Source organism: Phyllobates terribilis, unplaced genomic scaffold, assembly GCF_046119375.1.
Source record: "Phyllobates terribilis strain yellow unplaced genomic scaffold, ASM4611937v1 Scaffold_13__5_contigs__length_258822181, whole genome shotgun sequence".
Lineage (NCBI taxonomy): Eukaryota > Metazoa > Chordata > Amphibia > Anura > Dendrobatidae > Phyllobates > Phyllobates terribilis.
Genome location: NW_027362773.1, coordinates 245,552,172 through 245,580,090, shown reverse-complemented (window position 1 = coordinate 245,580,090; position 27,919 = coordinate 245,552,172). Strand labels below are relative to the sequence as shown.

Here is a 27,919-nt window from a genome sequence, read left to right as displayed (position 1 = left end):
TGTCATTGCAGGTGACTTTTCAAAATAAGCTGCTGTGTGTACATGAGGTAGTGCCCATTATATGTTTTGCATCTTGCATTTTTCACCTGTTTTCTTCTTGCTTGCTCTATCTCCAAAGTTCAGATTCTTCTCCATTCCGTCAGTGTGTGAAAATTGCATCACACTCGGATGTTATCTGAATGCGGTCCAATGTTTTCCATGGACTTGCATGGCCGATAGCAATCAGAATATCGTATGTAAATCGTGCATGCTGTGATTTTTTCCTCGGACAGACATGTGCTCATCCCCTTGGAAAAACATTGGTCCAAGTGCGATCCAATGTTTTGACGGATCGCATTTGGACAAGAAATATGCTCTTCTGCACCAGCCATTAACTTGATCAGTCAATTTTTCAAAGCGAATGATGAGTTCAGGAGGAAGGGAATTAGAAGAAGCAGTGTCTCAAAAGTGGAGAAAGAAGCATATTTCTCTGCTATGATATATTACAAAGTGATTTATATTAATTTGCATTATTGATTTATGCAAAGCTTGTCGAAAGAATGGTGAATATTTAAACAGCCAGGCTGCTTTGACATGAGCCATTTGGTTGTTAGCATAAGATATAGTATAACTTCAATATGAATTCCGGCATGGTTCATGACAACATTGTTTGGTTGACATTATCATTGTCATGGTTAGCATAGCCTTTAGCTGTGAAGTAAGTATCATTGAGGTAAGCTGGTTTTTAGAGGACGTGGAATGTATAGCTCCATGTCCTTGCCCAAAAGCTTAAGATTTTGCATAGTCACATTTCAAGAACTTGCTCAACAGCATTGTTGATAATTGATATTAAAGTTGATGGTTAGACTAAGTTGGGTAGGCTTTATGGGCAGCACATAAAATGTGCAGGGTATGTGTTAAACATCTCAGACAGTGGATAGGTCAGAGAGAAAAAGTCTCATCTTTAGTCTTCCAATGGTCTGCGAAGAACCAGGAGCAGCATGCTATTCAATGGTTAGCACTGTTACCTTGTAACGCTTGATTCAAATCCCATCTAAGACAACATCTGCAAGGAGTTTATGTTAAAGTTGGTGGTTAGACTGAGTTGGAGAGGCATCATGGGCAGCACATAAAGTGTGCAGTGTATGTGTTGAACATCTGAGACAGTGGACAGGTCAGAGAAAAGGTCTCATCTTTGGTCTTCCAATAGTCTGCCAAGAACCTAGAGCAGCATGTTGGTCGATGGTTAGCACTGTTACCTTGTAGCACTTGGCTCAAATCCCACCAAAGACAACATCTGCAAGAAGTTTATAAGTTCTCCCCGTGTTTGTGTGGGTTTCTTCTGGGTTCTTTGGTCTTCTCCCCCACTCCAAACACATCCTGATGGGGAATTTAGATTATGAGCTCGATTGGGAACAGTGATGATGACGTCTGTAAAACGACGTTAAATATGATGGTGCTACGTGAATAAAATAAGTGATTCCATGCTGTACAAGACTTACAAATTACCCTATTTTATTTATTGTATAAAAAGGTGTTAAAACTCAGTCAGGGTATGTTGATAAAGCTAGTTTAGCAGTATATGTAACTGACTTTTCCAATCTTTTTTAGATGCAGTAACGTAATTTGTAAAACTTTTGGTGTTAATTTTTAAACAATGTGTAAGGAAAAAATAAATAGCATGTATAAATGTATAAACGCCTATAAACCCACCTGCAAATCTACAATAGACTGTTCACTTTTCAGTGGTACTTTTCTTCTGGAAATTTTGCTTTTTTATTGATCATGTGACATAGAAAAGGCCAAATCTATATGCTGGTAGATGCTATACTGAATCAGCTGAATCCAGCACTGAAGGTTACATGTCATTCGAGATGAATGAACAATTGAATGCAAATGGAACTCATGCCAATTTTTTAGGTATCTTTTGAACTTTGCAAATTAGTTTTGTGAATTGCCAAAAAATAGCCACCACCATTTTCACATTGCAGAAGATTGCATCAGCCAGAGAAGGAAAACTTGACATTAGGAACATCATGGTGGCTTTGCCATAATGCTTTGCAACTATCACATCCATGGAAGGTCATAGTCAATCAATAGGAACTATCAGTGAATATGAATAGCGGTACCAAATGAAGGTGGCTGTGTCCACCGAAACGCGTTGTGTGTATTAATAAATTAGTCCTTTTAATATTTTTGCCCTGTTATTGCCGCTCTGGTACCGCTATTCATATTCACTGATTGTCCCTTTCCCCCTGTTGGGGTGCGGTAGAGCTGCCTTTAATTTATTGTTCTTTCACCTGTGGGAGGAATTAAATTAGAATTACTACCCTGGTTTTCTAAGCTGCGCTGCCCTAACCCCTCCGGAGCGCTGCCGGGGATGTTGGTGAAGCTGGGCGTCCATCTCGGCGTTACATGCAACTAACCTGACCACGTGATCCACCACCGAGAGATCAGGATCTGTGAACACCGCTGGAAATAGATGACAGCCACCAACAGAGCGGAGCTTGTGGAGCTTTACACTGGGGTTGTGCAGAGGTGCACAACTTCTTAAGGTTAGTAGCCATCCCCACACCCTTCTAACAATTGCAATACTGAGTCACCCATTGCGCCTTGTTCTCTCCTCTCTTTACAAATCAATAGGAACTAACACAGACTGTATAAAAGCAAAATTAGTAAATGCAGCAGATTTATGGTGAACCTGGACAGTGATAGGACGTCACAGCTCACAACTTAACTATAGAGATAGGAAGAGAGAGCCATAAAACATTAGAGAAACTATACAGATAGTGTGTAATATTACAACAGTCAACAAGTTAGTGAGAAAAAGAGATTTAATTGATAGGAAGAGAGAGACATAGCAGTGCAGATGAAGTCTATTTGGCAGGGTCATGAAGCACCAACTGCTTCTGTAATTCAATATCATATTTTTTTGCATTTGCAAGCCACCACTTTTGCTGAAAGAAAAAAAAACTGTTAACTCTACAATTGCCTCATATAAAATGTGTGTCACAAACTGTGCTACTGATTTTTTGAATACCTGTTTTCTTAGTCTAACTTGACCTGCCACACCAATATTGTGGTCTGTTGCCACTGTTATTTTTTTGTATTTACCTATCATTTCTTGGTAACTCCTTTTAGTAATTAGGAAATTTGCTAAAAAATACAAAAGAAAAGTAAAAACAAAATACAGACATTTTACTAACCTCAACCCAAAGTAGTATGATGTTATCTCTCACAGTGTTCTCTGCGTTCCTTCTCCTTCATCGTCCTAAATGTCTTCACTCCAGGTGTTAAGTATTTCCCAAAAATGTTTTCTAGTTGACGTGCTGGATGTGAATAATCCGTGTTTAGACTTGGAAGAGATGGGACAGAGGAGGTGGAGGACATGACTCAATGGTATAGCTGGGTTGGCAATAGTAATGGCACTGGCTGCAATGCTGGAGGAACACTGCAATGGCAGCTCACATGTTAATGGTACTATGAGCAAGGACAAATCTAAAGGTCATAATTGGTAGGGATGATGGGGCAAGGAGTTCAGGACATTTTCCACACCGTGGCAATTGTTTTCCAAATCAGAGTTGACAATAATGGTGATAGTCATTAGAACCTTGCAACCAGAGCAGGATGATTAGGAAGTAATTTCATTAGAGAAAGAGGGTAGTGGCATTTGGCAATAAAAGGTAGAGCTGACATCCAGCCAAGAGATCTTCCAGGGTCAGGTCTGCATCCTCTGCAGTCAGCTGAGCAGCAGATATTACCATAATTGCTGTTGGTAAAGAAGATTCAATATTGCCTGAGAGCTTTGGTCATGCTTGTGGTAGTGGCAAGTTCTGTGTATGTTCATCGCGAGTGTACAGACTCTGCAAGAGGAAAATAAGTCAAGAATGTTCCAGCATAAATCAACTAGAAACTACTGTTCCCCATTAGCACTTGAAGCCGCATCACCTGCTCACATGCAAAAAGCAAACTGATCTGCAATTTGAGCAAGGCTAAAGCTGTCCTCCTAATTTTTCATTATCATTCAGGTAGCCAGGATGAATCCTCAAATAGACCCTAGTCAGTGTCATCATCCTCACCATCATCATTTACTACTTACGTAACCACTCCTCCTTCTTCTTCCGGCTACAGTACATTATGCCATCCTACACCATTTTCCTTGGAGTAGAACTGGAGTGACGTTCCCTTGTGAAGGCCTCTTGCTATCATTACAACCAAGTCAAAAGCGGGATTTATAGCTGAAAAGGAGAGACCCCCACTCTAGCGTCCATTGCTTCATTTTAGCCACCCACCCGGAGCTACGCTACTTTTAACTGTTTCGGCATGCTCAGCGTGGAGATACAGTTAAACTCCCCAGCAGAGCACGGACACACAATCACCCTGCACTGCCATGTGCACACTATGGGGACCGTGAGCCAGGGGTGCATTATAGTATATGGATGTCTATGGGGAGTGCATTATTCTGTATTGAGGCCTATGGGGAGTGCATCATACTGTCTGGAGAACAATGTGGAGTGCATTATACTATATATTAAAAGCGTTGAATGCCAATAATTTCCTTACACTATATGGAGCAGAGGTATGCATGCTTATCCAGGGGCATAATAATTGGGTTTACAGAGGGTGCGACCACAACCGGGCCTATAATGAAGGAGGGCCAGCAAATTCAGCACCAATTTCACCTGGATGTGCGCCGTCAGACTCACACTCAGCTGAAATGTATTGTGGTGCTGAGACCCACCAGCTCCCTGCACTGCAATACACGCTGCTGGCTAATTAGAGGCCACCAGCAGATGTCCACTTGCCTGTGATGGATAGCGAATGGCAGTGACATAATGCGCTGCCCGTGCCGGCACTCCGATCTTAGATGTCGGCGTCTAGGCTGGATGTAAATGAGGATGCCGCACATCTTGGGAGCAGGAGAAGATAAGAATAATCGCTAGTGATGAGCGAGCATACTCGCAAGTACTCGGTACTCGCCCGAGCATCTCAGTACTTGCAAGATGCTCGGGCAGATGCTCGGGTCCCCTCCCTGCCTGTTTCGTGCTCTTTAGAGCACCAATCAACATGCAGGGATTTCCTGCCACTCACTGTAATGCCGCAGCCATGTTGGTTGTGGCATTACAGTGATTGGCTGGCCGCACAGCGTCATCAGGTCTATATCAGACTTGGCGCCACTGTGCTCATCAGTCTACTCCGCAATCAGGCAGCGTAGGGAGAGGTGCTGCTGAGCTAGGGAGAGATTTGCTTGTGTATTAAGTAGTGTAGGGAGAAAACAAGTACATTATACATATCCATCTCAACAAACAGTCCTTCTGAGGACTAATCCATCTGCAGAGATATCAGGCAGGCAGTGTATATAGGCAGGCAGGCAGTGTATATAGCAGACTGCAGTGCATATAGCACAAGAGGCTCCATTCCAGTTCTGCCCTCTGCTGCTGTTAGATATTTCTAGACAAAGGCCCAGGTCTCAGCGGCCAGGAATAATTTTTTTTGGATCTTAATCCTCATTATTTGCTTAAAAAGCAATCCAGAGAACATTGTTTTTCTGCGCCATTTACTTGTTGGCACTGCAGAATACAGCCAGGTCCTTTCCATATTACAGCTCTAAAAATCCAACTATTTCAAACTGTGGTTTGTCCGTCACACGGATTACATATAATTGCGCTGAAAATACTGCCATTTTTGGCCTCCATTCAATTTCTTTTTCAGTGTGTCAGCAAAGTTTTTGACACCAGTTTGCTGTTCAAAATAGTTACCTACAGGCCAGGTATTTAAAACTGTGGTTTGTCCGTCACACGGATCGCATATAATTGCGCTGAAAATACTGCCATTTTTGGCCTCCATTCAAATTTTTTTTCAGTGTGTCAGCAAAGTTTTTGACACCAGTTTGCTGTTCAAAATAGTTACCTACAGGCCAGGTATTTAAAACTGTGGTTTCTCAGTCACACGGATCACATATAATTGCGCTGAAAATTCTGCCATTTTTGGCCTCCATTCAAATTTTTTTTTAGTGTGTCAGCAAAGTTTTTGGCACCGGTTTGCTGTTCAAAATAGGTACCTACAGGCCAGGTATTTAAAACTGTGGTTTCTCCGTCACACGGATCACATATAATTGCGCTCAAAATACTGCCATTTTTGAACTCCATTCAAATTTTTTTTCAGTGTGTCAGTAAAGTTTTTGACACCAGTTTGCTGTTCAAAATAGTTACCTACAGGCCAGGTATTTAAAACTGTGGTTTCTCCGTCACACGGATTGCATATAACTTCGCTCCTCCATTTAAAATGGGCAAGGCGCGTGACAAGGGATGGGGAACTGGACGTGATGGTGATGGTGCATGCAGAGGCCGAGGCCGTGGGCAAGCTGAAATTGTAAAACCTACAAAAGACAAAAAATATATCTCATACCCTACCATCATTATATATAAATGTAAAGCAAAGTTGCATATTAAATATAGGGTACTTAGTGAACTATTTTTGATCAAGAAAAGTATACAAGCCGTCCCACCAGCGACAAGGTGACCCTAAATTGGGACGGTACTTACACTGTCTATATTAAAAACCTTACTGTATATCAAAGTTGAAGAAATGCATATAAAAGGGTAGACAAATAGGACCGGGTCCCAACTTCAGACCACCTAGGCCTGTGGTAAGCTACATATATACTAATCAGCTCAACAAAGGGGATGCCACACCCTTAATTTGCACAGAATGCAAACAAGACAAAAAACCAAGCAATGTGAACTGAGGTCTAAGATGGTACACATGCAAGAAATAGGAGCATGTTCACACTAGCAAAAAGAAGCAAAACCTACAAAAGACAAAAAATATATCTCATACCCTACCATCATTATATATAAATGTAAAGCAAAGTTGCATATTAATTATAGGGTACTTAGTGAACTATTTTTGATCAAAAATAGTATACAAGCCGTCCCACCAGCGACAAGGTGACCCTAAATTGGGACGGTACCTACACTGTCTATATTAAAAACCTTACTGTATATCAAAGTTGAAGTAATGCATATAAAAGGGTAGACAAATAGGACCGGGTCCCAACTTCAGACCACCTAGGCCCGTGGTAAGCTACATATATACTAATCAGCTCAACATCTTCTCGCCCGACCTTCCTGTCCCAATTCGTAGGGGACCGCAGCACACCACTATTGAACCCAGAGCAGTGTCAAAAGGTAGTTGCTTGGATAGCGGATAATGCCTCCACTTACTTTGCTACTACCAAAACCACCACCCTGTCTTCTACATGGTCAAGTCTCAGTAGCCGTGAATCTGGACTGCATATTCCTCACTATGATCCTCCTTCCTCCCACCATGCCAAGTGCCCGGAGACAACTGATCGCACACTTGGAAATTTCGAAGAGCTGTTAACTTTTCCATTTATAGATTCGGGCCTCTCGCCCGGTCCACTTGAAGCGGGGCAAGAGGAGATCACATGTAGCGATGCCCAAATATTTGAGCAGCCATGGTCACACGAAGGCGACAGTGGGAAAGTGTCACAAGAGGTGGACGATGATGAGACACAATTGCCAGAAAGTCAGGAGGAGGACCAGGGTGCAGAAGTGGAAGACGAGGTGGTGGATGATATAGTTACTAACCCAACCTGGCAGGAGGACATGCAGAGCGAGGACAGCAGCACACAGGGGGAGGGAGGCAGAGCACGCCAACAGGCAGGAAGAAGTAGTGTGGTGGCCGTAGACAGAAGGCAGGCAACAGTTCCCCGTTACACCAACACAAAGGAAGTTGCCAGTACAGCTGTTAGGTCTTCTCGAGTCTGGTTGTTTTTTAAAGACTCCACCGATAACCCCTAAAATGCCATTTGCACCACCTGCCAGGCCAGCATCAGCAGGGGTGGAAAACGACCAGCCTGACCACCACCAGCATGATCAGGCACCTGGCGGCAAAGGGTGGTGCCCAATGGGCCGGTTGCCACAGTAGTGTTGCCTCCTTCACCATAGGTGGTATTACGCTTAGAAGCAGGAGGAGCTCCCCACATGCACACACAGGTTCTGATCCCTGACCTGAAGAGGGAGCACTACACCCTATTTTGGGGAGCAGCCTTTTCCGGCTGGGAGGGAGGAGTTAGTCAGTGAGTGTGAGAGGGAAGAGAGAGGGGGAGAAAGCAGCACAGAGAGAAGGAGAAACTTCTGGGGAGCAGAGCAAGTGAAGAGCTCACCCCAGGCAGCGGAGCAGAGGATGCCAGAGTCCTGGGTTGTACAGGGATTGCACGTCCCGGCAACCAAATCTGGTGGACAGGAGACTGCAAGTTTTCTGGCCACAAGCAGAGGCCCGGCAGCACAGCGGCATAACTAGAACCCGGAGCTGCACCCAAGACGGCAGTACCCATTATAGGTTCGCACCGTCTGCTAGTATGGAGCTTAGGGCAGGAGTGAAGAAAAGGGACCGCATGATTGCTCACAGGCAGCGGGGCCCACAATGGAGAAGCGCAGCAGGCAGGCATGCCTCCAAACCCACCTGACGGGGTGGATTCCGATTGCTTCCAGGCTGACCAGACCCTCCTGGACTTAGTGACCAGTGCCCCGGACTCCACAGCTTTCTCTGCAGTAAAGGTAACCAAACTGCATTCCTCTTGTCTGTCTTCTTCTTCTGCGTCTCCCCGCAGCTGTGCTACCATAGCGACTATCATCACTGCTGCCGCCATGCTCTCTGCACCCGGAGCTTTCTCAGTCCCTGGGGGCCCGCTTCACCTGTGGGAAGTGTTTCATCCCAGCTGCTATACCATCTATCCCCCAGGGTCCACACATCAGCACTGGTCATCCCTGACCAGGCACCACAGGTGTCGTCCCATAAAGACTACAAATCCCCTGTAAATACTCCCTTCATCTGCTCGGCCAGAGCCACGGAGCTGGGCCACTGCCACCCTGACCTCCCTGGAAGACTTCCGGCCCAGCTACCGAGTACCCTAGGCCCTTACAGCCACTGCAACCTGCATCACAAACAGGATTTACAGACCCCTTTAACTGTGTCCTTTGTGCCACAAAGACTGTGTATAACTGTATAAACCGCAGCCATTACTGTAGCACATGCGGAGTTAATGATATGTGGGGTGTCCCATTGTGGGTGGGGCCTCGGAAATGGTGCCAAAATAGGCCCCTCCCACTTGCATAGACTGTACCAGAGTTGTCTGTCACTCACGCTGAAAGGTGCCTCTCTTCCCCTTTGCATCAGACTGAGGGGGAAGATTGTCGCCTCCCCCTGCAGAGGGCTGTGTGATCCTATCCATCCATCCAGCTGCTGCAGCCCTGTGCTGTGTGATCCCATCTATCCAGCTGCTGCAGCCCTGTGCTGTGTGATCCCATCTATCCAGCTGCTGCAGCCCTGTGCTGTGTGATCCCATCTATCCAGCTGCTGCAGCCCTGTGCTGTGTGATCCATCCACCCATACGACGATCCCAGCAGCTGCAGCCCTGTGAACACAACACAAGTGTGAGAAGCTGTGCAGCAAGAGTGCAGCTGTACAGTAACCAGCAGAGCAGTCTCGCTGACCGGCTGTGCAAGGAGTGATGACATAAGCATCCAGAGCGGTGAGTCCTACCCTGGCAAGGGTGAACTAGGGGGGGGAAAAAGATGCACAATTTAGGTGAAGCTCCAGCCGCAGCCCCCATAATGCCTCTATCTATGCCATACATCCCAGGAGCGGCCAGGTTACCACAATACTCAGTGGAGTCGCATACCCTTAGCGATTTCAAAGAGAGACTGCGTAGCCTGTTTGACGTTTATCCCTTGGCCAAAGGGCAGAAGGTCAGCATTCTAATTGGTCAGCTAACTGGTGCCACGCAGAGGGAAGTCAAATCCTGGCCGGACACTGATAAACAGACAGTCAAGCACATCTTAACAAAGCTACAAGACACTTTTGATACCAGCAACGTGGCAGAAATAAAAATGCAGTTCTTTGGCTCCATCGAGAGGTGGTTCGAGAGTGTGGCCCATGCAATCTAAGATGAAGAGATCATGGTAGCCAGAGAGCCCCCTTACAACCCATCATCACAAGACCTTGAAATCGTGGCCGTGGACCATGTGAAGCTGTCTCAGAGTCGGTCGGGATACACCTACGCCTTAACAATTGTGGACCACTACTCCCGTTTCCTAGTGGTTGTACCAGTCAAGGACCAGACGGCGAGGACAGCTGCTTAAGCCTTTCAAGAGCACTTCTCTCGACCTCATGGCTATCCTGAGCAAGTCCTAACAGACCAAGGCCCAGCTTTTGAAGAGGAGATATTTTGAGAATTCTGCAACCTGTATGGCTGTAAGAAAATTCGGAAAACACCTTATCACCCGCAAACCAATAGTCTGTGCGAAAAGATGAACCAGGTGGTGATTGACTTGTAGAAAACCGTAACTCTGGAAGAGCGCAACGGGTGGCCCGAGAAGTTACCAGACTTGGTGGACCTGTACAAAAACATTCCAGTGAATTCGACCTCAGCTGACCTGATGCGGGCAAGACCAGGTAAACTTCGACCTGGACATGGGTGTCCTAACACCAGCAGTAGTACAGCCAGACACAGATTGGGACACTGAAAGACAGCTACAGTACCGTAAAGTCCAACAGTGCGTGGAAGAGAGTCTATTGCGAGCCAGACAGAAACAAGAGAAAGATTACAATCAGCAAGCCCCTGCCGCTCCCTTGTCACCAGGAGAACAGGTGCTGAAGAGAAAATGGAGAACTCATAAGCTGGATGACCAGTGGGAGGCTGAGCCATATACCATCTTGCCCTCTCACTTTGACAACAGTAAAGTTTGCCTCATTACTAAAGATGGGGGGAGAACTTCTGTGACTGTATCTAGAGACCACCTGAAGGTGTGCCCAGATCAACTGGGTGAAAGAGGTAGAGGTCAAGACACTCCTCAACAGATAAAAGAGGTTAAAGAGAAGGTCTGCACCGTATTAGGAGAATTTCCTCAGTCTTGGACTCAGGTGAGCCAGGCAGTGGTGGTACCAGTCTTGACATTTTCACCGATGACTACACGAGAAACAGCAGAGACCTTGGGTCCTCGTGAAGACCAATCAGCCCCAGAAACAGATGCCTCATAGGCAGCGGATCAGGAGAATCTACCCCCTGCTAGCGGTGAATCTGTCATGCCCACGGTGAGTCAAAGAGGTCGTAGAAGACTACCAAGCCTACCTGTGCTACGTCAGACTAACCATAGTGCAGTCCACAGTGAGCCTATCACACCTTCAGTAGACACCTCAGATCAAGAAAGGTCAACAGAACCACCAGTGTTACGTAGATTACAGCATAGTACACTAGGTCAGACCCCAGTTCGTTACAAGCATGGTTTATAGAGTATTATAAGAGTTAGCAAATGTACATATGACCAGGTTAAAATGTTGAAAAATCTTGTGCCCACACTGACTAAGTAATAAGAGACCTAGTAATAACTACGTGTAAACTACCTACAGAGACTACTGTATAAACTTCTAAGCTAAATTGAATAAGTGTACATACTAACCTGTTAATAGACAATTGAGCCACAGGACTAGGTGTGGCCAAGACAATGAAAAAACAAATGGGTGGTTCGCATCCCACCCTGTACTCAAAAAATCATCGGCGCGGCCGAATAACCAGGTCAAACCATGGTCTTTGTGCCCTGTAGCCACGCCCAGGGATGAAGTTTGAGGTGCTTTGGGGCGGTTTCCACCAAGCTGCACTACAAACTCGTGAGGTGACTCCCTGGATAGGCGTTATCACAGGCACCTTGTTGAATGGTTTATATTTTGCAGTTTTTCAGATTTTTCGGTACATTTTGCATTTTTAATAATAGTGTATCGTTTAAGAAATGCGCCTCCCCAAAGGGGAAGAAATTGTTCATTGTTAACTTGCACCCTTATGTCTTTACAGTCCGGGATGTACTGTGCTTCACTAGGGGGGAATGTGGCGCCCCAGGGGCCGGTTGCCACAGTAGTGCTGCCTCCTTCACCAGAGGTGATATTACGCTTGGAAGTAGGAGGAGCTCCCCACATCAGGTAAACCCCACATGCACATGTGACGCCCAGCTGCGCTTGGTATCACAGATCCTAGAAGAGTGCATTGATGGATTCCTCCACAAGAGGCCCCCATAAACATTCACACATCTCCACCTTCCACCTCAGACCACCAGAGGGAGCCCGTTAGGGATATAAATAGGGAAGGTGGAGCCAGGCAGTTCAGTCAGGAGTCGACAGAGAGCCAAGTCTGTTGAGAGAGTTCCTGCAGTAGAGAAGCCTGAGAGAGGTCAGTCTGCAGTGGAGCACAGTCCAGACTCATTTGTAGCTCAGAATAGGGAGCGTTAGGCGCCATAAGATCGGTGAAGCGCGGCAAGCTGCCGTTAGTATGTATAGCCTAGTGAGGGCCCGAGCGTGGCCGAAGGCGAGTGGAGAGTTAGTACATAGGGGGCAGAGGAGCTTAACTGGCTCACCCCGAAGCAGTTACCGGACACCGGGTCCGAGCTTACCGGGATCTCTAAGGCATAACCGGAATCCCTGGAGAACTACAGGTCCCAGGATCGCTAAAGTGCTGATACGTAACTGAGCCAGGAAACACATAGGCCCTGCAAGCTAAGGAGCGTGTACTCCAAGAAAAGGCCCTACCACAAGGTCAGCCAGCGCAGGACAGAGACAAAGTTAGGCCTAGCTCCAGGCAGGTCAGAAACTTACTATGCAGAGGCAAGAAACAGGAGGCCCTACACCAGCTCATTGGGGAGGATCCTGACATGCACCCTTCACCCTACAGTGCTCCGGGATGTGCCTGAATTTCCATCAGTAAAGGTACTGAAGTGACTACCGTGTCCGTCCCCATTCTTGCTCTGACCCGGCTGGGTCTCTCCTGTCATGCATCCCCCCTTTCCATACACTGCCCTGAGGCCTAGCTCCACCTGTGGGGAGCTATACCATCGAGCTGCCTTATCACCGGCCTCAGTGGACTGCCACAGCGCTGGTGATTCTCACCAGAAACCACAGGTGGCGTCACGAACTTTTATAAAATAAACAGACTATCCCCTTTTTAAAGAGTGACCCCAGGGTACGGGCCCGGAGCCGACCACCGCGACATCCCCAAGGCCAGGCAAAGGCCCGGGTACCGAGTCATCCCCATCCCCTGGGCTAGTCACCTCTCCTGGCGTCACGAACAGGATTGCGTGCCCGCTGCAAGACTGCAGGGTTATGCCGGTTGCCACCGGGTACTGTGTGCCTTTATTGAAGTGAGCTGTATATTTGACTGGGGTGAAGATTGCCGCCATTGTTGGGCTGCCGAGCGAGAAGAAGGGCGGAACCGCGGGAAACTGAGGGGCGTGCCTGCCAAAGAGCGCGAAGCCCCGGACACGCCCCATGCCTCGACGTCAAATCAGGAAGCGCCAGGTCCTGTAAGGAGCGTCGCCGAACGCCCTGACGTAGGACGCAAGCGACGCAAGGTCCTGAAGACGACCGTCACCTGCGGAGCTGCGGCCTACTGGAAGAAAAACTAGAAGGTAGGCCACGGTTAGCTAGGGGGGTGCCAGAATGTCCGACGAACAGCACAACGCCGGAATACCGGTCAACTGCCCTGATGTTCAACCCGCGTCCGACGCCGGGAAGGCCGAGGCGGCCGCTCCACCAGCAGCGCCTGTAACTCCTGTTATCCCCATAACTTTACCGTACATTCCTGGAGCAAAGTGGCTCCCCCAGTACAACGGCAAACCAGATACCCTGTCTGGATTCAAACGAAAGATATGCGGTATCTTGGACATGTACTCTATGACAGGCAAACAAAGAGCCGTCGTTGTATTAGGACAACTGACTGGTGCTGCGGAATGGGAAGTGGAAACATGGTTGGCCACAGACCAGGAGTCAGTGTCTGCAATATTTCAAAAACTACAGACTGTCTTTGAGGATCTTACTGAGGCGGACCTCCGGATGAGGTTCTACAACTGTCCTCAACAGCCAGAGGACAATGTTCGGGACTACGCCTGGCTTCAACAGGGGGCCCTGCGGGCTCTGAAACAGGTTAGTCCGACCAGCATAGAAAATGAACACAAAATGCTGAAGGAACAGTTTGTCCGGGGACTGAGGTCTCCAGAGGAGAGCAGGACTGTACGTTGGCGGTCCATGGATCATCCAGATGCCACCTTTGACAATCTTAAGGATATGGCTATAAAAGGACTGAAGCCCCTGGAAACAAATGCCATCCAATGTTACCAGGTTGGGGCTACCCCAGTGCCTGCTACACCCACCTTTTCCCCAGTGGCCGCTGAAGCCAAGGTTCCAGCAACGTCCCCTAGAGAGCTGGACAGTCTGCGCTCTGAAGTGCGTCAGTTGAGCAAAACCCTGACCACTGTGCTGAGTGCTCTGCAGCTGCGGACGGAGCCCGAGAAAAGAGGGAAATCCTGTCAGCCGATAGCCCTGAGGATGTCCCCTGGATGCAAAGGAGGAGGAGGCCAACACCACCCTCTACGAGGACCAGTGACCAGCGACGTCCACAAAAGGACCCTACCTGCTACCGCTGCCGCAAGACGGGACACACTGCCCAGAATTATCCTTTAAACGAGAAAACCCTGGGGCCGAGGGCCGACACCCAGGAGTAAATTCCCCAGGCCCTTCAGACTGATACAACAGGTTCGTCGGAGGAAGACCTTTCCTGTCCATTGTGTTGGACAGGATCCCGACCATGATCTCAGGTAACCATCATGCCTGACGTCCTCTACAAGAGGTTCTGGTCCATGGACGACCTACGTCCGCCAGCTCCAAATCTTTCTGTTTATGCCTCAAACGGACTCCCCCTTAACCTAATCGAGGTTAAGAATGTGACTGTAAAAGTGGAGAGAGTGGAGCTGAAGGACCAGGGGCTAATTGTAGTAGAGACTAATCCTGATGACACCAATCCGTATATGGTACTTGGCACTAACATTGTTGGTAACTGTTTGGGAGAAGTTGTGTTCTTGCTCCAACAGATAGCTGACACTGCCAGACCAGGACAGAGGAGGGCGCTGCAGAAGGAGATCCGAGTCCTGATGTACCAACAGAAAGTAAGGTTAACAGACGGCGAAATCGGTAATGTGCGGGTAACGGACCCCATACCCATTCAATCCCTCCAATGAGTGAAATGCTTATCTGGTGCAGAGCTGCCATAGGTCTTAGAGGACAGAGCTATCAGGCGGTAGTAGAACCCCTTTGCTCCGAGCATAGACCCACGCTCTTAACCGCCAGAGGAGTGGTAGATGTACGCAATGGGAGGGTGCCCGTCCGTCTTCTCAACTGTGGGGAAGATGAGGTCAGATTGCCACGTTATGCCACTGTTGCCAAATTGCATGCTGTAAATAACAACTGCATTCACAAGGCGGAGTCCTTAACTTCACCAGACGAAGTGAAGGATAATGACCCTGCAACCCAGGTGGAGGATTGATGTCAACAGCTCCATGTTGGGACAGACACCACTCCTGCCCATCAGAAAAAGGGTGTACACCGGGTGGTTCAAGAATACGCGCAGGTGTTCAGTAAACATCCTCTTGACTTCGGGAGGATTAAGGGGGTTCAACATCATATCCCCACAGGCGACCATCCCCCAATCAAAGAACGTTACAGGCCTATACTACCAGCTCACTACCAGAAGGCTAAGGAAATGCTGCATGACATGAGAAAGGCGGGGGTAGTAAGGGATAGTTGTAGTCCCTGGGCAGCTCCCCTAGTGCAAGTCAGGAAAAAGGACGGGAGCATGAGAATGTGTGTAGATTACTGACAAGTAAATCGTATTACACATAAGGATGCATACCCTTTACCACGCATAGAGGAGTCCCTAGCTGCCTTAAAGTCTGCAAATTACTTTTCCACCCTTGACCTCACTAGTGGGTACTGGCAAGTAGCTGTGGCTGAGGAGGATCGGGAGAAGACGGCCTTTACCACCCCGATGGGACTCTGTGAGTTCAACAGTATGCCGTTTGGACTCTGCAATGCCCCCGGAACATTCCAGAGATTGATGGAGTGCTGCCTGGGACACCGCAACTTCGAGACTGTGTTACTTTACCTGGACGATGTAATAGTGTACGCCAGAACGTATGAGGACCACTTGAAACACCTGGCAGAGGTATTTGAGTCACTGTCCCGGTACGGGATGAAGGTGAAACCCTCAAAGTGCCACCTGCTCAAGAGAAAGGTGCAGTACCTGGGGTAGCACCAGACCCGGAGAAGGTCACTGCCATCTAGAAGTGGCCGGAGCCGAAGAACCTCAAGGAGGTGCGTCAGTTCTTGGGAATAGTAGGATACTACCGGAGGTTTGTAAAAGACTACACTAAGAAAGCAGCTCCTCTGCAAGACCTCCTGGTAGGACAGTCCCCCAAAGGCAGAAATCCCCCATTCCACTCGGGTAAGGAGCAAGCCGAGTCGTTTCAGGAGATGAAGGAGATCCTGACAGGCCATGAGATCCTAGCCTACCCTGACTACAGCCAACCGTTCCTGCTGTATACTGATGCCAGCAATGAAGGGCTGGGCGCTGTTCTAAGTCAGAAGCAGAATGGCCAGGAGAAAGTGATCGCATACGCAAGCAGGAAACTCCGTCCGACCGACAGGAACCCAGAGAACTATAGCAGCTTTAAGTTGGAGTTTCTGGCCTTGGTCTGGGCCATCACTGAAAGGTTTAAGCACTATCTGGCCTCCAGTAAGTTCACTGCCTTCACTGATAACAACCCCTTGACTCATCTTGAAACAGCTAAGCTAGGAGAACTGGAACAACGGTGGATGGCTCGGCTGTCAAACTACCAATTTACAATTAAATACCGGGCGGGCCGCAAGAACGCCAACGCCGATGCCCTGTCTAGGATGCCTCACCAGTCAGACACAGAAGAAGAAGTGGATGACCTGGAAGAGATTGAGCTTCCTGCCTTTCACCGGAATGGGATGATCCACGATCAACGAGCCTCCAGGAGGCAGCGTGGAACGACGTTAAACCCCCTGCCTCACCACACCTGGAAAGAGACCCAGGACAGTGACCCGGTTGTCAGCCGCATTACGGAGCTGATAACCCAAGAAGGTTCCTCCCTGGAAAAAGAAGCGTCTCTACAAGCAAAGCAGCTGTGGAACTAGAGAAGCCGGCTGTTTATCTACCGTGAGAAGCTGTGCCGGAGGTACGTCAATCCAAAAACCCATGAGATGATGTGGCAGATAGTGGTCCCGAAGACAGACATCCAGATGGTATTAGAGGCCTACCACGATCAGGCGGGACACTTTGGCTGGAAAAAGCTAGAGACCCTGCTGAAGTGTCGATTCTACTGGGTAGGAATGCGTAGCTCCATTGAGCGATGGTGCCGAGACTGTGGGCCCTGTAGCCTCAGAAGAAAAGACTACAGCAGCCAGAAGGCACCCCTGCAACCCATCAAGATGACTCGACCCCTGGAGATCGTGGCACTGGACCATGTCAAGCTGTCCCCCAGCAGGTCAGGATACTCTTATGCTCTGACCATGGTGGATCACTACTCACGTTTCCTGGTGGTCGCCCCCGTCAAAGACCTGACTGCAGAGACAGCAGCAAAGACGTTCCAAGTGTATTTCTGTAGACCCCATGGTTATCCTGAGCAGGTGCTGATGGACCAAGGCCCGGCCTTTGAGGCTGAGTTGTTCAAGGAGTTCTGCCATCTCTACGGGTGTAAGAAGATAAGAACTACACCATACCACCCACAAACCAATGGTCTCTGTGAGAAGATGAATAACATCATCATCGACCTGCTAAAGACTGTACCACTCGAGGAGAGAAACCAGTGGCCAGAACTACTGCCTGATCTCGTAGATCTGTATAATCATATATCAGTAAGTTCCACCAATTGCACTCCGGCATATCTCATGCGGGCAAGGCCAGGAAAGCTGCCCATGGACCTGGAGCTTGGTGTTGTTGAGCCTGAAGCTGATATGACCACTGAGGACTGGGATACGACCAGACAAGAGCAGTACAGGAGGGTACAAGCCTGTGTCGAGAACAGTCTCACTCGGGTGAGAGAAAAGCAGGAGGCGCACTACAACAAAAACGCGCCTGCAGAACCCTTCACAGCTTGTGAAACAGTATTGAAAAGGAAAAGACGAAACCACAAACTTGATGATGACTCGCCCCCTGGGCCGTGGAGTACCCGGAACCGGGCCTTCTGGTGTACGGTGCTGATGGGGGTAGTAGTGGCAACCCGGCTCAGGGTGGTCAGACCAAATTGTGGCGGTCTAGTTATCAGTATTTTTGAATGTCCGACTACGCCACCCGTGGATTGCGGTCAGGGATGACCGCCGCTGCAAGGCAGACCGCTGAGACTGGTGTTGGTGTGCAGCACAGTGATAGGATAACTCCCCACGGGAAGAGTATAGCCTCAGGGCAATGTAGGTGGATGCTGGGGGTGATGGTGCAGACGCAGCATAAATCACACAGAGTCCAATGGTGCAGTTCAGGCCTTTTACTCACAGTTGTTATCCAAGTCACTTCCGTCAGCAAGGACTGCCTGAGCCATGCTGCGTCCACCAGGTGAGGGGCTCGGTCAACCCCCAGGCAATTCAGGATTATGGCACAGGACCCCCTTCTATCCTTTCTCTGGCCTCTCGTGCCCCACCAGTGACCACGCTTCTGTCCAGCTGCATCGGGCCTTCTCTGGTAAAACTTGGCGCCAGTTTCCCTTACCCTATGTTGTGCCTTCCTAGCGGGTATAGCAAGGGGTCGCACCAATAAATGATCACGACCTCCGGTTCTTGGCTGAGGGATGATTTACCTCCACCAACTTGGGAATCCGGTACCCTTCCGCGGCCTGACCCTTCACCCGATATAACGCGGGCTTGCAACGGTTGCTGTCCGTTCTGCTCTCTTAGGGTCCCTTCTGCCTTCTTGTTTCTGGAGCCTTTCTACTCCTCTGTCTCTCCTCTTTCCTTCCTTCTCCTTCTTCTCTTCTCCTCTCTGGCCCCGGCCTTCTCTCTAGGCCTGCCTCGTGGAGCTGAGCTCAGGCCGAGCCTGTCAGCTCCCTCTCCCTCTTTTCTCCTTCTGAACTGAACTGAACTGAACTCCCTCCTAAGATGGCCCACACCTTTTATCTGCTTCTCTGTGTCTGAGCTCAGGTGACCTGCACCCAATGAGCTCCTTCCTATGCTCCAGAAACCGTTCCCTACTGCTCTTACATCACTGGGTTGTCTCCCCCCTCCCCACTCCAGCCAGGGACATGGTCAGTTGTGCCTGCATAAATGGGAGCACCGTCGAGCCTAGTCAGTCATGCCTGCATAAATGGGAGCACCGTCGAGCTGTCCCCCGGAAATGGGGTGAGTGTGTGTATGCAGCTAACTGAGCCCTGGTCCACACTCCATCCTTACCTGAGAGTGGAATATCACACCTCTGGTTGAGGTGCAATACCCCTGTGGCAACCGAACCCTCGGGGCGCCACAATGACCAGTGGGAAAAAGAACCCTACACTGTGTTACCGTCAAGATTTGACAATAAGACCTGCTTAATCAGTCGAGATGGAGGAAGAACGTCTTCAACAGTATCCAGGGACCACCTAAAGTTGTGTCCAGACCTACTAAAACCTCAAGAAGAAGTGCCTCTCGCCAAACCGGAGGAGCCTAAAGAAGCCGTGATCCACACTGACTTAGGAGATTTCCCGGCAGATTGGCCTCAACTAGGAGGAGCAGTAGTCATCCCTGTAATCACCTTCTACCCACAGCAAGAAGAACCTGTAAGTGCTGCAGAAGAGCCTGCTCAAGCAGAATCCCCGGAAGAAGGATCCCCGGTTGGAACAGAGCAAGAAGGCCCAGCCAATGGTATGCTTGCTAGTCCAGTAGAGAGGTCAATGCAGCCATGTAGCCCCTCCACACCTAGTACTGACTCATTGGGAGGTAGTGCACCTACTAGTACTTCAGGCATCCCGGTACTACGCAGATCAACACGTAGCACGCGAGGGCAACCCCCTGTCAGGTACAAGCAGTAAAATAGTCAAATTTCTGAGAATGTAGATAGTTACCCCTGGGGTATTAAATTGTAATGTACTGTATTATTGTGTGTTTTCATGCATATGTATATCATTTTTGTGCTTTGCTTTATTATTGAACAGTTCAAGTGACATGGACACTTTACCTTATTAATTCCTTTATTGTTTGCATAAAGAACTGCGTGGCTGAGGACAATGTGCAGCCCAAAAACTGCTTTTTGTACATAATTGCACTCCCTGGAGTGCCCCTTTTAGGTGACCTCAGAAGGAAAACCTGTCTGGAGTGGCTCTCTTGGAGGTCCAACTTGGGATCTTCATGCCCTGCAGCCACCCCAGGGCCTGCGATGAGGGTTTGGGACAGGTCCCTCAAACCACCAAGTACTCTACCCTGTGAGATGGACATCCTGCCTGGGAACCTCACCACAAGAGACTTGAGTTCTGAGGACGCTTTGTATTTGTTTATATTGTTATGCAACATTTAAGCTTGGTGCCTCCCATGAAGGGAAGATTGTTCATGTTGTTATTGTTGTTTTATAAAATGTACTTCAGCCCGGGAATGCTGAGCTTTGCTAGGGGGGAATGTGACGCCCAGCTGCGCTTGGTATCACAGATCCTAGAAGAGTGCATTGATGGATTCCTCCACAAGAGGCCCCCATAAACATTCACACATCTCCACCTTCCACGTCAGACCACTAGAGGGAGCCCGTTAGGAATATAAATAGGGAAGGTGGAGCTAGGCAGTTCAGTCTGGAGTCGACAGAGAGCCAAGTCTGTTGAGAGAGTTCCTGCAGTAGAGAAGCCTGAGAGAGGTCAGTCTGCAGTGGAGCACAGTCCAGACTCATTTGTAGCTCAGAATAGGGAGCTTTAGGTGTGCCGGCGCCATAAGATCGGTGAAGCGCGGCAAGCTGCCGTTAGTGTGTATAGCCTAGTGAGGGCCCGAGCGTGGCCGAAGGCGAGTGGAGAGTTAGTACATAGGGGACAGAGGAGCTTAACTGGCTCACCCCGAAGAAGTTACCGGACACCGGGTCCGAGCTTACCGGGATCTCTATGACCCAGTAAGGCATAACCGGAATCCCTGGAGAACTACAGGTCCCAGGATCGCTAAAGTGCTGATACGTAACAGAGCCGGGAGACACATAGGCCCCGCAAGCTAAGGAGCGTGTACTCCAAGAAAAGGCCCTACCACAAGGTCAGCCAGTGCAGGACAGAGACAAAGTTAGGCCTAGCTCCAGGCAGGTCAGAAATATACTACGCAGAGGCAAGAAACAGGAGGCCCTACACCCGCTCATTGGGGAGGATCCTGACATGCACCCTTCATCCTACAGTGCTCCGGGATGTGCCTGAATTTCCATCAGTAAAAGGTACTGAAGTGACTACCGTGTCCGTCCCCGTTCTTGCTCTGACCCGGCTGGGTCTCGCCTGTCCTGCATCCCCCCTTTCCGTACACTGCCCTGAGGCCTAGCTCCACCTGTGGGGAGATATACCATCGAGCTGCCTTATCACCGGCCTCAGTGGACTGCCGCAGCGGTGGTGATTCTCACCAGAAACCACAGGTGGCGTCACAAACTTTTATAAAATAAACAGACTATCCACTTTTTAAAGAGTGACCCCAGGGTATGGGCCCGGGAGCCGACCACCGCGACATCCCCAAGGCCAGGCAAAGGCCCGAGTACCGAGTTATCCCCATCCCTTGGGCTAGTCACACACACACAGGTTCTGATCCCTGACCTGACAGGGGAGCTCTACACCCTATTTTGGGGAGCTGCCTTTTCTGGCTGGGGGGGAGGAATTAGTCAGTGAGTGTGAGAAGGATTGGAGAGGGGGAGAAAGCAGCAGAGAGAGAAGGAGAAACTTCTGGGGAGCAGAGCAAGTGAAGAGCTCACCCCAGGCAGCGGAGCAGAGGACGTCAGAGTCCTGGGTTGTACAGGGATTGCACGTCCCGGCAACCAAATCTGGGGGACAGGAGACTGCAAGTTTTCTGGCCACAAGCAGAGGCCCAGCAGCACAGCGGCATAACTAGAACCCGGAGCTTCAACCAAAACTGCAGTAACCATTATAGGTTTGCACCACGTGCTAGTACGGAGCTTAGGGCAGGAGTGAAGAAAAGGGACCGCATGATTGCTCACAGGCAGCGGGGCCCACAACGGAGAAGCACAGCAGGCATGCCTCCAAACCCACCTGACGGGATAGACTCCGATTGCTTCCAGGCTGACCGAACCCTCCTGGACCCAGTGACCAGTGCCTCAGATTCCACAACTTTCTCTGCAGTAAAGGTAACCGGACTGCATTCCTCGTGTCTGTCTTCTTCTTCTGCGTCTCCCCGCAGCTGTGCTACCACAGCGACTATCATCACTGCTGCCGCCCTGCTCTCTGCACTGTTTCCCCCGCCGCCATCCTTCATATAAGTTTTCTCAGTCCCTGAGGGCCTGCTTCAACTGTGGGAAGTGTTTCATCCCAGCTGCTATACCCCAGGGTCCACACAGCAGCACTGGTCATCCCTGACCAGGCACCACAGGTGGCGTCACATAAAGATTACGAATCCCCTGTAAATACTCCCTTCATCTGCTCGGCCAGGGCCACGGAACCGGGCTACTGCCACCGTAACCTCCCTGGAAGACTGACGGCCCAGCTACCGAATACCCTAGACCCTTATGGCCGCTGCAACAGCACTCGACATTGTGGGCCGAACTCCAGGGTCCAGGAACAGTGTCTGCAGGTGGCACCATTGCTTCTTACGCTGTTGTGCATGCAAGCCAATCCCCTGTCCATGGTGCAAGCGAAAATGCCTCCTGCCCTACACCTTTCGTTGCACACTCTCAAGTAGCAGCATCAGGATGCACGTCCACGTCCTTGTCCCAGCACAGCGTTCAGTTGTCCATACCCCATTCCTTGAAAGCAAGTGCAGATATGCAGCCAATGCTCCACAGGCCACTCCACTAAATTCCCTCATTTCACAACTGCTTGCACTCAAAATGTTGCCTTTTAGGCTCGTGGAGATGGAAGCATTCCACAACCTGATGGCAGCGGCCATCCCTCGGTACTCGGTCCCCAGCCGCAACTATTTCTCCCGGTGTGCCGTCCCCGCATTACACAAGCACGTGTCCCAAAATATTAGCCGTGCCCTCAACAACGCAGTTACTGGGAAAGTGCTTATGGGCAGGAACGGTACATCTCGCTGACGGCACACTGGGTTAACATACTGAAAGCCGGGACCTTGTCGGACCTGGGGAAGGAACACGTCCTCCCGACGCCAAGGATTGCGGGCCCTAGGTCAATCAGGGTTGCCCCCACGGTCTACAGCTCCTGCACCTCATCCTCCTCTGCCTCCTCCTCCTCTTCAGTCTCCATCTCCAAAATGACCACATCAGTCACAACCTGGAAGCACTGCAGCACTGTCTCAGCCAAGCGGCAATAGGCTGCGCTGAAGCTAATATGCTTAGGTGACAAACCGCACAATGCTGAAGAGTTGTGGACAGCTCTGAAAAAGCAGGCAGATCTGTGGCTCACACCGCTAAACATACAGCTAGGCATGGTCGTGTGTGACAATGGCCGGAACCGGGTGGTGGCTCTGAGGCGAGGCGAGCTCACACACGTACCATGCCTGGCCCATGTGCATAACCTCGTGGTTCAGCGATTTCTCAAATCCTACTCGGAGCTGCCAGATCTGCTTGTTAAAGTATGCCACCTGTGTGCCCATTTTAGAAAGTCACTTGCAGCTTCCGCCGCCCTTGCCATGTTTCAGCAGCGTTTGCAGCTTCCGGCTCACAGACTGGTGTGTGATGTCCCCACGCGTTGGAACTCTACACTGCAGATGTTGGGAAGGATTTGTGAGCAGAAGAGGGCAGGTGCTGAGTACCAGCATCAACAAGGCAGTTGGTATTCAGTTCAGACTCCACACATAAGACCTCAGGAGTGGACATGGATGTCAGACAAACAGTGGTGGCCAAAAGTATTGGCACCCCTGCAATTCTGTCAGATAATACTCAGTTTCTTCCTGAAAATGATTGCAATCACAAATTCTTTGGTATTATTATCTTCATTTAATTTGTCTTCAATGAAAAAACAGAAAAAGAATTGTCCTAAAGCCAAATTGGATATAATTCCACACCAAACCTAAAAAAGGGCGTGGACAAAAGTATTGGCACTGTTTGAAAAATCATGTGATGCTTCTCTAATTCGTGTAATTAACAGCACCTGTAACTTACCTGTGGCACCTAACAGGTGTTGGCAATAACTAAATCACACTTGCAGCCAGTTAACATGGATTAAAGTTGACTTAACCTCTGTCTTGTGTCCTTTTGTGTACCACATTGAGCATGGAGAAAAGAAAGAAGACCAAAGAAATGTCTGAGGACTTGAGAAACCAAATTGTGAGGAAGCATGAGCAATCTCAAGGCTACAAGTCCATCTCCAAAGACCTGAATGTTCCTGTGTCTTCCGTGCGCAGTGTCATCAAGAAGTTTAAAGCCCATGGCACTGTGGCTAACCTCCCTAGATGTGGACGGAAAAGAAAAATTGACGAGAGATTTCAATGCAAGATTGTGCGGATGGTGGATAAAGAACCTCGACTAACATCCATACAAGTTCAAGCTGCCCTGCAGTTCGAGGGTGCAACAGTGTCAACCCGTACTATCCATCAGCGTCTGAATGAAAAGGACTGTATGGTAGGATACCCAGGAAGACCTCACTTCTTAACTCGAGACCTAAAAAAGCCAGGCTGGAGTTTGCCAAAACTTACCTGAGAAAGCCTAAAACATTTTGAAAGAATGTTCTCTGGTCAAATGAGACAAAAGTAGAGCTTTTTGGCAAAAAGCATCAACATAGAGTTTACATGAAAAAAAAAGAGGCATTCAAAGAAGTGAACACGGTCCCTACAGTCAAACATGGCGGAGGTTCCCTGATGTTTTGGGGTTGCTTTGCTGCCTCTGGCACTGGACTGCTTGACCGTGTGCATGGCATTATGAAGTCTGAAGACTACCAACAAATTTTGCAGCATAATGTAGGGCCCAGTGTGAGAAAGCTGGGTCTCCCTCAGAGGTCATGGGTCTTCCAGCAGGACAATGACCCAAAGCACACTTCCAAAAGCAGTATAAAATGGTTTGAGAGAAAGCACTGGAGACTTCTAAGGTGGCCAGCAATGAGTCCAGACCTGAATCCCATAGAACACCTGTGGAGAGATCTCAAAATGGCAGTTTGGAGAAGGCACCCTTCAAATATCAGGGACCTGGCAGTTTGCCAAAGAAGAATGGTCTACAATTCCAGCAGAGCATTGTAAGAAACTCATTGATGGTTACCGGAAGCTTTTGTTCGCAGTGATTTTGGCTAAAGGTTGTGCAACCAAGTATTAGGCTGCGGGTGCCAATACTTTTGTCTGGCCCATTTTTGGAGTTTTGTGTGAAATGATCCATGATTTGATTTTTGCTTCATTCTCTTTTGTGTTTTTTCCTTGCAAGCAAATTAAATGAAGATAATAATACCAAAGAATTTGTGATTGCAATCATTTTCAGGAAGAAACTGAGTATTATCTGACAGAATTGCAGGGGTGCCAATACTTTTGGCCACCACTGTATGTACCATCCTCCAAAACTTTGAGGACTCCACCAAGATGGTAAGCGGCGATGACGCCATAATTAGCGTCACGATCCCGCTTCTCTGTCTTCTGAAATGCTCTCTGCTCACAATCAAAGAGGATACATTGCAGGCGAAGCACGATGAGATGGAGCAAGGAACCATACAGGGTGATTACACATAGCCCAACCTCATCTCATCCCAACGTGGATTGAATGACAATGAGGAAGAGGAGGATGAGGAGGAAGAACAGGAGCTAGTTTCATGCGCTATAGACGGTACTACCTGCACAACTGTCATACCGTCTGTTCAGCGTGGATGGCCAGAGGACAAAGAGGAGGAGGAGGAGAGCATGGTCAGTCATCCTCTTGGTGAAGACACGGTAGTCTTGCCTGTTAGCTGTCTGGCACGCATGGCTGAGTTTATGTTACGCTGCCTTTCCCATGACCCTCGCGTTCTCAAAATTTTGGGTGACAGTCATTTCTGGTTGGTGACACTTCTAGACCCATGCTACAAGGAGAACTTTATATCTCTTATTCCTGAGGCAGACAGGTCTACAAAAATGGGGCAGTACCAGAAGGCCCTTGTTGCTGAACTATTAAAAAAATTCCCATCTGAAAACGCTGGCAGCTTTGGTCACATTTAGTGTTGAGCGAGCATGCTGGACACTGCTCGGTACTCACCGCAGCATCTCACTACTCTGGATGTTCGGCGAGCAGCGAGCATTTCTGGGTTACTCGGGCGGGAGCTCGCGTCTCCGCCCTGCACGTTTGGCGCTCTTTACAGAGCCAATGAACATGCAGAGATTGCCAGCCAGTCACTGTAATGCTGCAGCCATGTTGTTTGTAGGCATTACAGTGATTGGCTGGCCGCACAGCGTCACCTCGAGTATTTAAAACCGGACGCCGCCATCTTGGACACAGTCACTCCGGATCAGACAGTGTAGGGTCAGTGCTGCAGAGCTAGGGAGAGATTTATACTGCGAAATAGTTAGTGTAGGGTCTCTAAAGCCTGCCAAATCAAACAAACAGTCCTTCTCAGGACTAATATCCATCCCAGATATCAGGCAGGCAGGCTGTATAGGAGACGCAGTGGTTATACCAACAAACACGGCATTACAGTCCTGTGTGCTCCTGCTGTTCAAATTGCTAGACTTATCCCCAGGTCTCAAGGGCCAGGAAAAATCCTTTTTTTTTCATCTAAATCCTGTTTTTTTATTTTTTTTCCTCAGTTAGACTGTGCAAATACCCGTCTTATTAACTTTTGGTATCCCCCCCCCCCCCAAAAAAAAAATTGAGTTTCTCGCTGACTGTTCAGACACCAATATATCCGTTTAAAAATGTATGGTGTAGGCCAGAGAAATAGAACTGTGGTTTTCCTCTTCCACAGTTCAAATCTGGGTGTTATCAACCTGCTTGCCTTTTTTCCATAAAAAAAACAGTTTGAGTGTGTCGCTGACTGTTCAGACACAAATATATCTATTTTAATAAGTCTGGTATACAACAGGAAATTATAACTGTGGTTTTGCAGTTCCATGGTTCATACAGTGGTGGCCAAAAGTATTGGCTCCCCTGCAATTCTGTCAGATAATACTCAGTTTCTTCCTGAAAATGATTGCAATCACAAATTCTTTGGTATTATTATCTTCATTTAATTTGCTTGCAAGGAAAAAACACAAAAGAGAATGAAGCAAAAATCAAATCATTGATCATTTCACACAAAACTCCAAAAATGGGCCAGACAAAAGTATTGGCACCCGCAGCCTAATACTTGGTTGCACAACCTTTAGCCAAAATAACTGCAAACAACCGCTACCGGTAACCATCAATGAGTTTCTTGCAATGCTCTGCTGGAATTGTAGACCATTCTTCTTTGGCAAACTGTTCCAGGTCCCTGATATTTGAAGGGTGCCTTCTCCAAACTGCCATTTTGAGATCTCTCCACAGGTGTTCTATGGGATTCAGGTCTGGACTCATTGCTGGCCACCTTAGAAGTCTCCAGTGCTTTCTCTCAAACCATTTTATACTGCTTTTGGAAGTGTGCTTTGGGTCATTGTCCTGCTGGAAGACCCATGACCTCTGAGGGAGACCCAGCTTTCTCACACTGGGCCCTACATTATGCTGCAAAATTTGTTGGTAGTCTTCAGACTTCATAATGCCATGCACACGGTCAAGCAGTCCAGTGCCAGAGGCAGCAAAGCAACCCCAAAACATCAGGGAACCTCCGCCATGTTTGACTGTAGGGACCGTGTTCTTTTCTTTGAATGCCTCTTTTTTTTTCCTGTACACTCTATGTTGATGCTTTTTCCGAAAAAGCTCTACTTTTGTCTCATCTGACCAGAGAACATTCTTCCAAAACGTTTTAGGCTTTCTCAGGTAAGTTTTGGCAAACTTCAGCCTGGCTTTTTTATGTCTCGGGGTAAGAAGTTGGGTCTTCCTGGGTATCCTACCATA

At 48.7% G+C, this 27,919-nt stretch overlaps 1 long non-coding RNA gene across 1 annotated transcript in view; it reads right to left on the bottom strand.

Moving 5' to 3' along the window:
• The window catches only part of LOC141174689 (uncharacterized), a 102,312-nt gene that overhangs the window by 16,371 nt on the left and 58,022 nt on the right, over positions 1–27,919 (bottom strand). Inside the window, exon 2 of the long non-coding RNA XR_012252947.1 lies at positions 3,186–3,842. This is a non-coding gene — a long non-coding RNA (uncharacterized lncRNA). The remainder of the gene's footprint in view (positions 1–3,185; positions 3,843–27,919) is intronic.